Raw genomic sequence first — 17,169 nt, forward strand, 5'->3', positions numbered from 1 at the left:
GCATATATCAAATATCATTCCTGTTCTGCTTTGGCCACTGTACATTTTACTTTCCTGTTTTGGATAATTGTGAACTGTTATGGTGGCTGTATTGCTGCAGGCGGTCAGGGATTTTGCTTTGCGTTTGTAATGGCTGCTAAATAAATATCTGTAATTGTTTTCTGTCGTTCATGTCTGATTTTATGTCTTATTTAGTGGCGTGTACTGTGATGTTGGATTGACTCTTGTTGGTGTTGAGGATGCCTGCTTTGTTTGGCCCCTATTGACTTTTGTTTTTCTTCGTTTTATTCGCCTATTTATCTTTCAAAAGAATATTTAAAAAGATTAAGTATTATATTCATCTACTACGGAGAGCTAAAATAAAGTTTTAAAAATTTGAGGGGTTAAATGTAAAAAATTGCTTTAAAAGGACTTAGAATTTAATATTTTATAACTGAAAAGGACTAAAAATAGTATTATACCAATTAGCTAAGGGGACCAAGGCCGCCACTTGCCTCCTCTAGCTACGTCCCTATGTCATGTGTCACAGGCCATGATTCAGAGCTCGTGACCAAAGCACAAAAAACATCTCATGGAGGTTTATATATTAAATGGGACTCATGTGACCCAATTAAACTGGCCCGATTCGAAGAACAAGTGACGAAGCCCATCTACTTGAAGTCTTTATGGCCTAGGAATTTATGGTAAATTAGGGTTACCTTGGTAAATAGGGAAAGTAATCTTAGAAGATTTGTAATCTGGTAAGATTTGATTTTGTAATTGTTGACACCATTTTTTTGTAAAACGGGGTCGACTTGGATTTTGAAAAAGAAAATGAATATGGGAGTCGCCACCAATCCTTTTTGATAATGTGTGATCGGATCACCTTAAAAAGTGATTGTTTTTAATAAACAATTTAATTTTATTAAAACAACAATTTTGGTCCACGAAATTAAAAAAACGGGTTCGGGAGTCGGTTACGTACGAGGAAGGATTAGCACCCTCGTAACGCCAAAATTGGTACCTAGTTGATTAGTTGATGTCTTAATGTCAAATATTGAAAACTTTGAAGAATTTTGAAAATATGATCCTAAAAACTTTCGAACAATATGGGTTGGAATTTAAGATTCTCTTGTTCTGAAAGAATATCATATCCAGCACATTAGGATACGATACTTTAATCTCTCGAAACCAAGATCACCATATGGTTTCCAAAACCCATACTTTGAAACTTTAAGAGGGTATTTGGCTATTTTGGCTAAACGAGGAATCGAAACAAGCACATTAGGGCACGTTTTCTCGAATTTCCAAGCGCAAAATATTGCATTACTTAGAAATTTTCTTTTTGAATTATGGTGTTAATATGCATAATGGAATAATTAACATGATAATGTGAATAAAAATAATATGAGAAAAAACGAAAAAAAATCAAATCAATCATGTATATACAATAACAAATGAATAAAAAAACTAAGACATTAAAAAATGTGGAATATAAATAAATAAATGAACATCAATGGAAACAATAATAACAATAAAGAAAATAGATGTTTGTATATATATATACATATGTAAGAATTATAAAAATATATAAAAAATACATACATACATGTATGTATATATATATATAACAAAGTTTGAATTAGAAGATATAAATGAGTAAATAATAATAATAATAATAATAATTATTATTATTATTATTATAATTTGAAAATACGAAAAGCTAGAAGTAAATAATGAATAATAAAATGATACAATAAGATAAATATGCATACATATATATAACTAAAAAATAAACAAATAGAATATAAAATAAAAAGAGTAATGCAAAACTAATTTATATAATAATAATATAATAATGAATAAATAAATAAATAAAAGGGAAAATAAAACTAATAATAAATAATATCACATTTATTGATAATAAAACAAACGAAATAACAAAAGGATTAAATTAAACTTTAAAACAAAATTCGGGGTTTAAATCTATAAATAAATAAAAATAATGGCCCGAGACTAAAAAGGGCGTGCTGGAAGGACGAGGGACCGATTGGGCAATATCCCCAGCCCTAATGCACATCGTTTCAGCACGGACTAAGATGGAATACACAGAAAATTAAATGGCCAAATTTAAAAAACAAAAAAGGACGAGATTGTACAACAGTGCGAAAGCGGAAGGATCAGGCAGGAAAATAACCCTTCAGGTACGAAAACACGCGGACCTTCATCAGGTTGGGTCGATTTTGGGTCGGCCTCCCCAAAATGACGCCGTTTTGGCGCCTGGGGAGGCCAAGTGAAACAACGTCGTTTCACTAGGCTATTTAAGCCAAAAAACCTTTAAAAATTTCATTTTTTTCTTTCTAAAAAAAAACTCATCAAGCCCTCTCAACGCCCCTTCCTTCTCCAAGCACCGGCCCAAAATCTGGCGAAGGGACCGCCGCATCGGTCACCGGCTACTGGCGACGGCGCCGCCGTACGCTGTGGTCGAAAAAGGGGAAAACTTCAGATCTGGCCCTTTTTAACCTTTTAAGCCCGAATCCGCGTTTAAAAACCCCAAAATAGTAACCAAAAAGCCCCAAAAACCCAAGAAACCTGTCGATTTCCGGCCACTTATCCTCGGAGGTGATTGCCTCGGTTGTCCCGGCGGTGTTAGAAGCCGAACACAGGTGAGTCCCCTCCTTTTTCTTTTTATTTCCGTTTATAAGAAAACTAAAAATGAAAATAAAAAATAAATAACGAAACGAAGCCAGAAAATCAAATAAATATCAACCTTTAATTCTTTTGATTGATTTTTCTTTTTTCTCTTGTATTTTTCGTGTAAAAAACTTACATAGTTATTTTCGTGGCTTTTATAGCCACGATTACATTGCTATCACTATTCTTTTGCTTTCGTTTCTGCTATTATCTTTGTTACTCTTCTGTTTTTGTTTTCTTTTTTACTCTGTTTGCAGGTACATAGTAAGGTCAACTTACTGTTTTGGTGAAATGAGGGTGCCAGAGGAGCAGACTTCGGCTGAAGCACCTCGGGCGGTGCGAGGGTTTCTAGCCATTCTAAAATTTTTCAGGTTTTGGGCCACTGGGTTACTTAGGGTTTAGTTGGGCTTGTATTTGGGTTTGAGTGTATTGGGTTTTGTAATGGACTGGGACTGTTTTATTATTTGGTTTGGTTTGGTCTGTTTTGAGTGGATTGGGCCCGGGCAAAAATGGGCTATTACAGCTGCCCCTTTTTGCTCATTGTCGTATAACGAGAATAGAGCAAAGACTTCAAAGAAATACTAATTTTGCCCGGTTTCACCGAGTCTTGACTTGTTCTGGTGCCTTTCTTCTTCAGGTAGCCTCTTTCCAGTCTACTGGGTCTTGTTACTTCGATCCATTCCATTGCATTTCAGAGAGATACGGCTTGTAGCTTCAATCTACTCTGCCACAACTTCAGGGGATGAGGTTTGTGGTTTTAGTCTACTCCACTGCAACTTTAGAAAGATAAGATTGGATGCGATCTGCTCTACTGCAACTTCAGAGAGATAAGATCTGTGATTTTAATCCGCTCCACTACAATTTTAGGGAGATAGAATTGGTTTCTTTCGTCTGCTCCACTGCAACTTCAGGGAGATAAGACTGGATGCGATCTGCTCCACTACTGCTTAGGGTGATAAGATCTACAATCTTTAACCTACTCCACTACTGTTCAGGGAGATAGGACTGGTGGCTTAAATTTGCTTCCTACATTTCAGGAAGATAAGATTCGCCGTCTTCGATCTGCTCCACTACTGCTTAGGGAGATAAGATCTGCAATCTTTAACCTACTCCACTATTGCTTAGGGAGATAGGATTGGTGGCTTAAATCTTATCTCGGGAAGATAAGATTCGTCGTCTTTGATCTACTCCACTACTGCTTAGGGAGATAAGATCTACAATATTCAACCTACTCCATTGTTGCTCAGGGAGATAGAACTGGTGGCTTAAATCTGCTTCCTACTATCTCGGAAAGATAAGATTCGCCGTCTTCAATCTGCTCCACTACTGCTTAGGGAGATAAGATCTACAATCTTCAACCTACTCCACTGCTGCTCAGAGAGATAGGACTTGTTATGATGACTTCAACCCATCCCACTGTAACTTCATGGGTATGGGTAACTTCATTGATCTGTTCTTTAGAAACATGACCCGCAAAATCCATTTCATGGACCTATTTATGCCTAATGTTTAGAATATTATGATCGGAATGAATCAAATTTCCTAACTAGATGTGTACGAATGATATTTGCATGAATGCAGAATGTCATGAGAATGGTCCATTTTTAATGTTTGGGTTGACATTCCTTGTTGTTCGTCAAGGTTTTATCATTAATACCTTCTTGTTTAGTCGGTATCTTTGACAGAAAAATCCAAAGAAATAGTCACAATTTAGACTATTCTTTCTCCAATGCTTCTAACCCTTAAGTTGGTTAGTTCTAAATAATAGCCCTGTTTTAGGTCCTCGTACTATTTAGAAACTTCCAGAGTAATATGCAAAACTTCTTTTGCTAGAATATTATTAGTCCTGTAATCATTATTTCAATGAAAAATGCTTGAAAAAGATTATCAAAATGGACAAGATAAAATTTTGTTGAGAGCAAAGCTCAAAATGAATGAATCAAGATAACAAATTTTGCTAGAATACAAAATGAGAATAAATTAATCAAGATGGCGTATTTTGTCAAAAATACAAAAAAAATGAATAAAATGGAAATAGGTGCCCCAGATATCGTAGCATGAGCTTCTCTGCCCCAAACTTCTTGAGGACCCTTATGGACTTGATATGTGTTTAGAAGTCATAGAAGACTTTGTTGATGCCCCAAGATGTAACATCTCTCATTCTTATTAATTCAGAGAGAACAAAACTATCGTATGCCCCACCTTTGATCAAAATTTGAACTGCCCATTCCTAGATTTTCAATTCAAAACCCCTTTGGTCTCAAGGCGCCCTTTGCAGGTTTTCACCTTGGCCTCTCCTCACTCTTTTTTTAAGTGAAGTACTTCTTGACTAAATCTGAATTCACGGGATTAGGTACGTTCTTACCATCCATCTCGATCAAAATCAACGCTCCTCCAGAAAACGCTTTCTTTACCACATAAGGTCCTTCCCAATTTGGCATCCACTTTCCTCTAAAGTCTTCTTGTATAGGGAGGATTTTCTTCAGTACCAAGTCTCCTTCGTGGAATTCCCTGGGACGAACCTTTTTGATATAAGCTCGCATCATTCTCCTTTGGTACATTTGACCATGACGTATAGCTCGTAACCTCTTTTCTTCGATCAAATTTAGTTGATCATATCGGGATTGAATCCATTCCGCTCTATCTAGTTTCAGTTCTGATAAAATCGGAGGGAAGGAATCTCTACTTCAATGGGCAAAACTGCCTCCATTCCATACACCAATGAGAAAGGTGTTGCACTGGTAGAGGTCCCGATAGACGTTCGATAGGCAAAAAGGGCAAATGGTAACTTCTCTTGCCAATCCTTATAAGTCTCAGTCATCTTTCCTACGATCTTCTTGATGTTTTTATTGGCCGCTTCTACCGCGCCATTCATTTTTGGACGATATGGCGATGAGTTGTGGTGTTTGATCTTGAATTGATTATAGACCTCCGCTATCGTGCTGTTGTTCAAGTTCAATGCATTGCGGAGATAATCCTTTCTGGCATCCCATACCGACATATGATCTTCATTTTTAGGAATCTGCTGACTGCTGACTTTGTAACATTAGCGTAAGAAGTGGCGTCTACCCACTTAGTAAAGTAGTCAATAACTACGAATATGAAACGATGCCTATTTGAAGCTTTTGGCGAGATCAGCCCAATGACATCCATGCCCCATATAGAGAAAGGCCATGGAGAAGTCATGACATGGAGAGGTGAAGAGGGCACGTGAATCTTGTCTCCATAAATTTGGCAGTTATGGCATTTCTTGGCATATTTGATGCAATCTCCTTCCATGGTGGCCCAATAATATTCGAATCTCATGATTTGTTTGGCAATTGTGAAACCATTAGCATGTGTTCCACAAATTCCCTCATGGACCTCTTCCAAGATTTTCCTGGCCTCTACATCGTCTACGCATCTTAGCAGCACTTGATCTTTTCCTCTTCTATATAAGATCTCTCCATCTAAGACATAATCATTGGTCAGCCTTCTCAATGTCTTCTTTTCATTCTCAGTTGCCTGGCCAGGATACTCGCAATTCTTTACATATCGCAGTATGTCGTGATACTAGGGGTGATCATCATTTTCTTCTTCATTGTCAATGTTGTAATAATGGGCCGGAGCCTCATAAATGCTCATTTGGATAGGCTTCACATCCTTTTTTTTTATTTACCTTGATCATAGAGGCTAATGTAGCCAATGCGTCGGCCATCTGATTTTCATCCCTTGAAGATAACAGAAGGTAATGTCATCAAACTCCTCAATTAATTCTAGGACCAGTTTTCAATAATTAATCAACTTGGAGTCTCTTGTCTCCCATTCGCCTTTGAGCTGATAAATTACCAATGCAGATCCCCATACACCTCTAGTGAATGGGTAATGATCACCGTCAAGAGATACCAAGACCGCCCCAATCCCATTGCCCACAACATTCGAGGCTCCGTCAAAATTCAGCTTCCAAAGATCGCCTTTTTGAAAGTCTTTTTCTGCGATTGCAACACACATCAAATCCTCATTCGGGAAATCAAAGTTTAGTGGCTCATAATCATCCAACGCTCTATTGGCCAGAAAGTCTGCTATTGCACTCCCTTTTATTGCTTTCCGGTTCACATAGACTATATCAAATTCAGACAGCATAATTTGCCATTGGGCCATTCTTCCATTCAAAACAGTCGACTCCATCATGTATTTCAGAGGGTCCAGTTTAGATATTAACCAGGTTGTATGGTACAACATGTATTGTCTCAATCTCTGAGTTGTCCAGATCAGAGCGCAACATATTTTCTCAATTGGCGAATATCTCTTCTCGTATTCAGTGAACTTCTTACTGAGATAGTAGATCGCTCTTTCTTTTCGTCCTGACTCATCATGTTGGCCAAGCACGCATCCCATGAAATTTTCAAATACTGCCAAATATAATATCAGTGGTTTATTTGGGAAATATGACATCAACACTAGAGTGTTAGACAAGTAATGTTTGACCTTTTCAAAAGTTGTCTGACACTCTTCATCCCATACACCTAGATTGTGTTTCTTAAGGAGACGAAATATGGGGTCAGATTTCTCAGTTAATTGTGAAATGAACCGAGCGATGTAGTTTAGTTCCCTAGAAAACCTCGAACTTCTTTTTGAGTACGCGGTGGGGGTAGTTCTTGTATAGCCTTTACTTTGTTTGGATCGATCTCAATGCCTCTCTCACTGACCACGAATCCCAATAATTTTCCTGATCTGGCCCCAAAGGCGCATTTTGCTGGATTTAGTTTTAGTTGGAACTTTCTTAACCTTATGAACGATTTTCTAAGGACTTGCACATATTCCCCTTCTGTTCTAGACTATGCAATCATGTCATTGACATAAACTTCTATCTCTTTATGCATCATGTCATGGAACAAGGTTACCATGGCTCTCTAATACATTGCTCCCGCATTTTTTAGTCCAAACGGCATCACTTTGTAGCAGAATGTCCCCCACATCGTTATGAAGGTGGTCATCTCCATGTCTTCAGGGTGCATTCTAATTTGGTTATAACCGGAGAAACCATCCATGAAGGAGAGCAGTGAGTCACTAGCAGTGTTGTCTACTAAGGTATCAATATGGGGTAACGAGAAATTATCTTTGGGACTGGCTTTGTTTAGATCTCTGTAGTCCATACACATTCGTACTTTCCCATCTTTCTTAGGAATATGGACTATGTTGGCTACCCATTCCGAATACTTGACCTCCTGTAAGAAACCATCATCAAACTGCTTCTTAACTTCTTCTTTTATTTTCAGCAAGACATCAGGTCTCATCCTTCAGAGTTTTTGTTGAACTGGTTTACATTTTTTCTTTATAGGGAGTCGGTGTACCACTGATCTCGCTTCATCTCCGCGTCAATGCAAGCTCCAATTTTCACTTCTTTTCCCTCCCCTAAGCTCACAACTTCTACCGACTCTTTATAAGGTAGGATCTGTTTTTCTTTTTGTCCTACGATTCTTAGCAAATCAGGAGATAAGTTACAACCTCGATCCTATTCAAAATCCTACGAATCTTCTATACCTATGTCTTGCTCAAAAGGGGACTCTGAGTTAGTAGCAGTGTTGCTTATATCATTAATATCTGGGGACCTGTTATTGAGGTGAAAAGGATATTCAAAGAAAAGGAATCTAAGAATACTCATATGCACAGTATGTTTATAATGGAATGGAAAGGATAAAAGAATATTTGCTCAAAATGAGACTGAATGATATATTTCATTGAAATAAGATTTTAGACATATGCTTTTTACAAAAGATTCTTGTTACTCTCAAGCTTAGAGCAACAAGTGTGTCCTGAATATTACTCTGAATTGACTTTAAAAGTTACAGGGATCTCCTCGGCAGTCCAATTATTTAGAACGCTTCCCGGCTCATAAGGGTGAATGCCTGATGAATTCCCTTCTCCCAGCTCTTCTTCGTATATAGCATTGATGCTCAGATTTCATAACATTTTTCTGCCATTCCTTTTTTTGACGTCCTCCGCTCAAAATAAATGGTTTCCCCTGATACGAAAGTTCTAGATATGTGAGGGAATATCATGGGCTCCTATTTAATCTCTTCTCCGTCAAAACGCGCTTTTCTCACTTCCCACTTTTTCTCCAACTCTTTCCTCTTTTGCTTTGCATCTGGCTTATATCCTAAGCCAAAGCGGTCTCGTTTGTCCATTAATCTGGGTATCCCTACCCTCCCCTAAAGGTATTTCCCAAGTCCTTTCCCAGGTAGAGCCCCTTTCCAACCATCATTTGTAAACCCATCCTCGTTGTTTTGGATATTCTGGGTGTGGGGATCTTATTCCCTTCAAAAATGAAGGTTGCGTTTACAAATTCCAAAGATTGGAATGAACAGTCAATCGCTTCTTCTTCTAACCCTATATAAGGTGCGTCACTAGTTACCGCCGTAATGATGTCCTCCTCTGTATTGAGTGTCACCAGCCGACCCTTTGTTATCAACTTCAACTTTTGGTGCAACGATGAAGGTACTTCTCCTGACGAATAAATCCAATGCCTTCCTAGCAAACAATTGTAAGAAGACTTGATGTCCATTACCAGAAAATCTACCTCATATGTGCTTGGGCTGATTAAAAGGGGTATTTCAATCCTTCCTATTATTCTTCTTTCAGTACCATCAAACGCCCTCACTATGTTCTGGCACATTTTTGTATGCGAGCTGTCCATGAGCAACCTGTTCAAGGTGGATAAGGGTAAGACGTTTAGGGCTGATCCATTATCAATTAATACCCATGGCAGCTTATACCCTTTGCAGCGGGTTGTAATGTACAGAGCTTTGGTCGATCTCATACCTACCATAGGTATTTCATCGTCGTTAAGGAAAATGAAGTTATCAATGCTTATGTTACCAACCAGACGGTCTAACTTGTTCACAGAGATGTCATTAGCGACGTAAGTTTCATTTAATACTTTTATTGACGCGCTGCCATGTACCACTGAGCTTAAGAGTAACGCTAGTACCAAGATAGGAGTTGGCTGTTTATGTAACTGCTCTACAACACTGTGTTTGCTATGTTTTAATAATTTTAGAAACTCCTTAGCTTCATTCTCTGTTGCTGGCTTGTTGACAGGTGATTCAAGTCGGACCACATTTTCTTTCTTCTGTTCAACCACCAAGGCTTTTCCTTTTACAGACTCTGTTTTTGAAATTGATGTATCGTAACGCTTTCCACTTCGTGTGTAGAAGCCATCATCATTGCTCTCTTCTGAAGTATTTATCGGGTTTCCCTCTTTTGGAATTGTCACGTTACAGTCATCATTCCAAGGAACCCTTTTGTTATCCCTATAGGAAAAGGGTACCAGTTTTTGAATTATAACTTTCGGTGGTATCTGTATCCCTGCTGCATTGCTCCTTGGCCGTGAAATAATCACTACTGAGTGATTGGCCTTCTGGAATCTTTCTACGGGTCCCTCTTCTGAGGCGCAGACCTCTCTTTCTTCAAATCCCTTGAATTCTTCATAAAACTCCATCTCCTTATTATCCATCAAATTTTGTACCATGGTCCTGAACTCTACACATTTCTGGATATTATGACCCTCCTTGGCATGGAACTCACAATATGTTTCTACCCTTTTAGGCCTTTCGTTTGAATCTCGTGTGATTAGACCCATATATACCATCTGTTCCCAAACATATTTCATTGGGGTTCTTACCTCCATCATGTCTGCCTTAATTCTCTTACTTCCACCCTCAGCTATTGTATTTACCCCTTTATCCGTGTGATCGGGCAACGGATTTCCCGCTACATTTAGTCCGATGGGTCATCTAACTTTACAATACCCATTTTGATGAGTCTTTCAACCACCTTCTTGAACGTAGTACAATTCTCAATCGAATGCCCTGTTATCCCTGCATGATATTCGCATTGAGTGTTTGTGTCATACCACTTAGGGAACGGGGGTTGCATAGGTTTTAGATAAAAAGGGCTACCACATGTGCATTAAATAGATTTTGATACAACTCTCCATAAGTTTTTGGAATAGGTGTAAATTGGGGTCTTTCTGACCTCGAATTGGTTTCCTACCTCAGAGGACCCTGATGACTGGTAACTACCGTCTTTGGCGAGCCAACGGTGATTGGCTTTGAAAATCCCTTATTGTATGTACTCACATTATTTATCTCGCCCTCTTTCTTCCTCGAGCCCGATCTCTTAAATTTTTCCCCTACATATATTTTACCATTTCTCACAGTATTTTCAATCATTTCACCGGTCATCACTATATCTGAGAAGCTCTTAGTGGCGCTTCCCAACATATTGGTGATGAACGGGGCCTTTAAAGTATTAATGAAAAGTATTGTGGTTTCTTTTTCCAGAAGAGGCGGCTGGACTTGAGTTGCTACTTCTCTCCATCTCTGGGCATACTGCCTGAAGCTTTCATTCTATTCTTCTCCATGTTTTGTAGCGTGATCCTATCGGGTGTCATGTCCGCTACGTGGCTATATTGTCTCATGAAGGCTTCTGCCAAATCTTTCCATGAGCAAATTTGGGCACGACCCAGCTGGTTATACCATTTGGCCGCAGCTCCGATCAAACTATCCTGGAAATAGTGAATTAACAATTGATCATTATCGATATATCCCATCATTCTCCAACAGAACATAGTGATATGGGCTTCAGGACAGCTAGTCCCGTTATACTTCTCAAATTCTGGCATTTTAAACTTAGGTGGGAGAACTAAATCAGGGACCAAACTCAGGTCTTTGGCATCGATCTTGCAAAGGTAATTGGCATTTTCCATTGCTCTAAACTTTTCTTCTAGCCACCTACACCTATCTTCAAGCTGCTTCGGTAAATCCACTTTTGCCTTTTCTACTTCCGCTACATCATCCATATCAGGAACGACAGGGTTGGTCGGATTATCTCCTGGATTTGAACCTGAGCCTATTTGAAAATTCATAGGTACTGCGGCACCAACTTGGTATTGAGGCCTAATAGTGACAGGTACTTTCTGTGGGCACATTTCTGGTTGTGCATGGGTATTTATCGGAGTGAAACCTGGAGGATAAACGGGATCTTCATGATCAACTCCAGAATCAATTACTGGGCTTTTTCCTTTATCATTTGCTCCAGCCAATAATTGCGATAGTTGGTTCATCATAACTTTCTGGGATTCTAGCATGTCTTGCTGAATTTTATCCAGTCGTTCCTGCATTTGATACTACATTTCCTTTTGCAATTGTTCCAATCTTTCTAACCTTTGATCCATTGCTTTTGTTTTCTTTCTTGTGCCGTAAGGATGTTCCAGGATAACTGAAATATTTTTATTCAATTAGGATCTTTTAATGGTCATTAATGCATATGATGCGATGCAATGCGTGAAATGAATACAAAAAGGCGTTAATTCTAATTCAATTTCATTTCGAAAACTTTACTAAAAAACAAAATTCTTTACATAAAACAGATTACATATACGGTTTTGCCCTAATGCTCAAAAATCTGTTTCTGACCTGGTTCTGAAAAAAGTGAAGCTGTTCATTCTGACGATCTTCATTAGCCTCCAAGTACTCGATCCGAATCTTACAATTTTGCAATACCGATTCTAACTCTTCTGTTCTTTCTTTTATTTCTTCAATTTTATTTAAGCTTGCTTTCAATTCTATCACAGAGTTTTGATTTCGATACCGATGGAGAGAGCCTTCTAACTCAGCCACTTTATCTTTTAATTCACCTTTTTCTCTTTGGTTCTGTGACAAACTCTCCACTAAAGCCTCATTTCGTGTCTGGAGCTCTTAGAATTTCCTTTCCCATCTATCAGCTTTGTTCTTTTCTTCTTGAATCTTTTCACGCCACTGCTCCGAAGTTTTTCCCAACCCAGCAGTTCTCATTGTTCAGCGCAGCTTCTTATAATCTGTCTTTAAGCTATCTAGATCCTCCTCGACCTTGGTTTTTCCTTTTCTTAATCTTTCTGCCTCGAGTTTCTGAACATCCACATCTAATTTCAAATTCATCTTTTCTTTTTCCATTTGCTCTATCGTCTTTTCTAATTTCGTATTTCTCCTTTCAAAATCTTACTTTATAATTTCCAATTCAGAAGGGACTACTCGCAGATGTTCTTCCATCGACTGGTTGTTTTCATGACCTGGCTCAGGGATATTATAATTGACCCTCTTACACCACCATTCATAATATTCTGGAGTTTCCATTGCTCCTGAGGTAAATCTTTTCATCCGGTGAATTTGTTTCCAAGCGCTAGACATTTCTCGAATCTTTCTCTTGTAGTTATCATCTTTGTAAGAAAACTCACACTAAGCCAGCCCCTGTGTTGTCGGTATGAACTGTCTTGATCTATATTGTCTTAACACGAGTAAAGGGGTATATCTGATAGCTCCCCAAATTCCAAGCAAAGGAACCCAGTCGAAGTCCCCACACCGGTACAAAATCTAGTTAGACACCATCCAAGGAGCTTTCCACTCAACATCTTCATCTTGGAGATTTTGAAAGACTGCCATCCATCTTTCCTCTGTAATGCCATTACGTCTCGGTGTCGCTGCTAATTCTTTTAATGGAGAATAATTTTCAGAGAATACTCGATAAGAAACCTTATCAACCTTCCAGAAGTGACTGTGGAACCAAGCCAACAGAAGCTGTGCACAACCAATGAATCTTCCCTCACTTGCTTTCCGACATGCGCTCAAAGATCTGAATGTCTCAGCAAAAATTGCCGGGATAGGTGTGACCCTCCTATCAAGCTGGTTGAACAAATCTGTAACTGCTTCGTCTATGTGTCCTAACACTTTAGGAAAAATAACCAGCCCGTAAATACTCAAAGCAAAAACATCGACCTTTTTCTTTGTATCAGGGTGTGCCAAAATCTGATCTCGCAAAATTTTCCAAGGGATACATTTGTTTCCCCTTTTTGTTTGATCCGCGCCGTAACCCATTGCTCACTCATTCCGGTGATTTTCATTAGCTTTTTTGTAAAAGTTAGAATATTAGCTGCTCTAGAATAAACTTTATCCACCTGAACTCTCAGACAACGAAGTAAGGCCGTATACTCCTCTATAGTAGGCACCATGTCTACTTTCCCAAAGGTGAAGCAGCTATAAGCAGAATTCCAAAATTGGGCCAGAGCTCAAAATAAATGCTCATCCACCTTGATGTCGAGCAAATACGGCAAATCACCATAATTACAGTAAAATAACTGTTTGATTTCATCATCCCATCAGACCCATATTTCTTTCAACTCTTGGAGATTATTTTGAGTTACGCTGATACAAGTGAAGTCCTACAATTCTGATGTGTACCCTTTCGTCAGACTATCACCTTTCTCGAGTTGTATTTTTCTGACCATATTCGGACAACCGCATTATTTTCCACTTTATCAAGAAATTCGTTTTCCATGATGAGTTTTCCATATAGTAACCGAATGTGAATCAACGCCTTTTATAATGTAATGTCATGTAGTCAAAATGCCATGCAGCAAAAATAAAACACCACAAGTTAGTATCATGTACAACAATAAGATTCAATATAGATAACAAATAAAAAAGCACCTATTTGGGTACTTATTAGGGTTTGGCGTAGTTCTACCTAGGGCAAGTTCCAAAGGTTCACTATATATGGTTTGGCTTCTAGGGCAAAGGTACCTGAACCAGCAGATTCCTCGATCCTTACCCATTATAGGCTCATGCGGACCAAGTTTGGTTTAGGGGAATACATTTCCCTATGGCTGCACGGGGATGAAAATCTCACGAAGACATAGGTACAGATGTATCCCGAAAGCGATCCACTATCCTGCACGGAGGTGAAAACCTCACGAAGGATTAGCTTCTTACTCCCACTTAAAAGGGTGTGACCTACGGTCATGCAATGCAATGTGCAGAAATATCAAAAGGCTTGAACCAAAAAAGCAAACATATTAAAGACCATGAAAATGCGATAAAAGGATCGTAATTTTAAATCGAATTTACAATTTTTGACAAAAAGACAAAAATTAATCAACTTGTGGTTTGACTCTCTTATTTTAGTCCCCAGTGGAGTCGCCAAGCTGTTGACACCATTTTTTTTGTAAAACGGGGTTGACTTGGATTTTGAAAAAGAAAATGAATATGGGAGTCGCCACCAAACCTTTTTGATAAGGTGTGATCGAATCACCTTAAAAAGTGGTTATTTTTAATAAACGATTTAATTTTATTAAAACAATGATTTTGGTCCACGAAATTAAAAAAATGGGTTCAGGAGTCGGTTACGTACGAGGAAGGATTAACACCATCGTAACGCCAAAAAATTGGTACCTAGTTGATTAGTTGGTGTCTTAATGTCAAAAATTGAAAACTTTGAAGAATTTTGAAAATACGATCCTAAAAACTTTCGAACAATATGGGTTGGAATTTAAGATTCTCTTGTTCAAAAAGAATATCACATCCAACACATTAGGAATATCACATCCAGCACATTAGGATACGATACTTTAATCTTTCGAAACCAAGATCACCTTACCCTTACTTTGAAACTTTAAGAGGGTATTAGGCTATTTTGGTTAAACGAGGAATCGAAACTCAGCACATTAGAGCACATTTTCTCGAATTTCCAAATGCAAAATATTGCCTTACTTAGAAATTTTTTTTGAATTATGGTGTTAATATTCATAATGGAATAATTAACATGATAATATGAACAAAAATAATATGAGCAAAAACGAAAAATAAATAAAAAAATCAAATCAATCATGTATATACAATAACAAGTGAATAAAAAAACTAAGACATTAAAAAATATGGACATATAAATAAATAAATAAATAAATGTACATCAATGGAAACAATAATAACAATAAAGAAAATAGATGTTTGTATATATATACATTTGTAAGAATTATAAAAATATATAACAAATACATACATGTATGTATATATATAAAAAAGTTTGAATTAGAAGATATAAATGAGTAAATAATAATAATAATAATTTGAAAATACGAAAAGCTAGAAGTAAATAATGAATAATAAAATGATACAATAAGATAAATATGCATATATATATAACTAAAAAATAAACAAATAGAATATAAAATAAATTGAGTAATGCAAAACTAATTTCTATAATAATATAATAATAATGAATAAATAAATAAATAAAAGAGAAAACAAAACTAATAATAAATAATATCACATTTATTGATAATAAAACAAACGAAATAACAAAAGGACTAAATTAAACTTTAAAACAAAATTCGGGGTTTAAATCTATAAATAAATAAAAATAATGGCCCAAGATTGAAAAAGGGCGTGCCGGAAGGACGAGGGACCGATTGGGCAATATCCCCAGCCCTAATGCACGTCGTTTCAGCACGGACTAAGATGGAATACACAAAAAATTAAACAGCCAAATTTAAAAAACAAAAAGGACGAGATTGCAGAACAATGCGGAAACGGAAGGATCAGGTAGGAAAATAACCCTTCAGGTACGAAAACATGCGGACCTTCATCGGGTCAGGTCGATTTCGGGTCGGCCTCCCCAAAACGACGCCATTTTGGCGCCTGGGGAGGCCAAGTGAAACGGCGTCGTTTCATTAGGCTATTTAAGCCAAAAAAACATTCAAAATTTTCATTTTTTTTCTTTCTAAAAAAAAACTCATCAAACCCTCTCAACCCCTTCCTTCTCCGAGCACCGGCCCAAAATTCGGCAAAGGGACCGCCGCGTCAGTCGTCGGGCGAGAAAAGTTCAAGTCTGGCCCTTTTTAACCTTCTAAGCCCGAATCCGCGTTTAAAACCCCCAAAATATTAACCAAAAAGCCCCAGAAACCCAAGAAACCTTTCGATTTTCAGTCAACTATCATCGGAGGTGACTGCCTCGGTTGTCCCGGTGGCGTTAGAAGCCGAACACAGGTGAGTCCCTTCCTTTTTCTTTTTATTTCTGTTTATAAGAAAAATAAAAATGAAAATAAAAAATAAATAACGAAACGAAGCCAGAAAATCAAATAAATATCAACCTTTGATTCTTCTGATTGATTTTTCTTTTTTCTTTTGTATTTTCTGTGTAAAAAACTTACATAGTTATTTTCGTGGCTTTTATAGCCACGATTACATTGCTATCACTATTCTTTTGCTTTCGTTTATGCTATTATCTTTGTTGCTCTTCCGTTTTTGTTTTCCTTTTTACTCTGTTTGCAGGTACATAGCAAGGTCAACTTGCTGTTTTGGTAAAATGAGGGTGCCAGAGGAGCAGACTTTGACTGAAGCACCTCGGACGGTGCGAGGGGCGCTAGAAACCCTGGGGTTTCTAGCCATTCTAAAATTTTTCAAGTTTTGGGCCACTGGGCTACTTAGGGTTTAGTTGGTCTTGTATTTGGGTTTGATTGTATTAGGTTTTGTAATGGACTGGGACTGTTTTATTATTTGGTTTGGTCTGGTCTATTTTGAGTGTACTGGGCCCGAGAAAAAATGGGCTACTACAGTAATCTTGGAGATTCTTTAAATCCCTTAATTGTAGATAGACTCAATCTTGTCCATCGATGTAATTCGATCTATACCATCGGTTTTGGGA

Source organism: Gossypium hirsutum, chromosome D13 (assembly GCF_007990345.1).
Source record: "Gossypium hirsutum isolate 1008001.06 chromosome D13, Gossypium_hirsutum_v2.1, whole genome shotgun sequence".
NCBI lineage: Eukaryota > Viridiplantae > Streptophyta > Magnoliopsida > Malvales > Malvaceae > Gossypium > Gossypium hirsutum.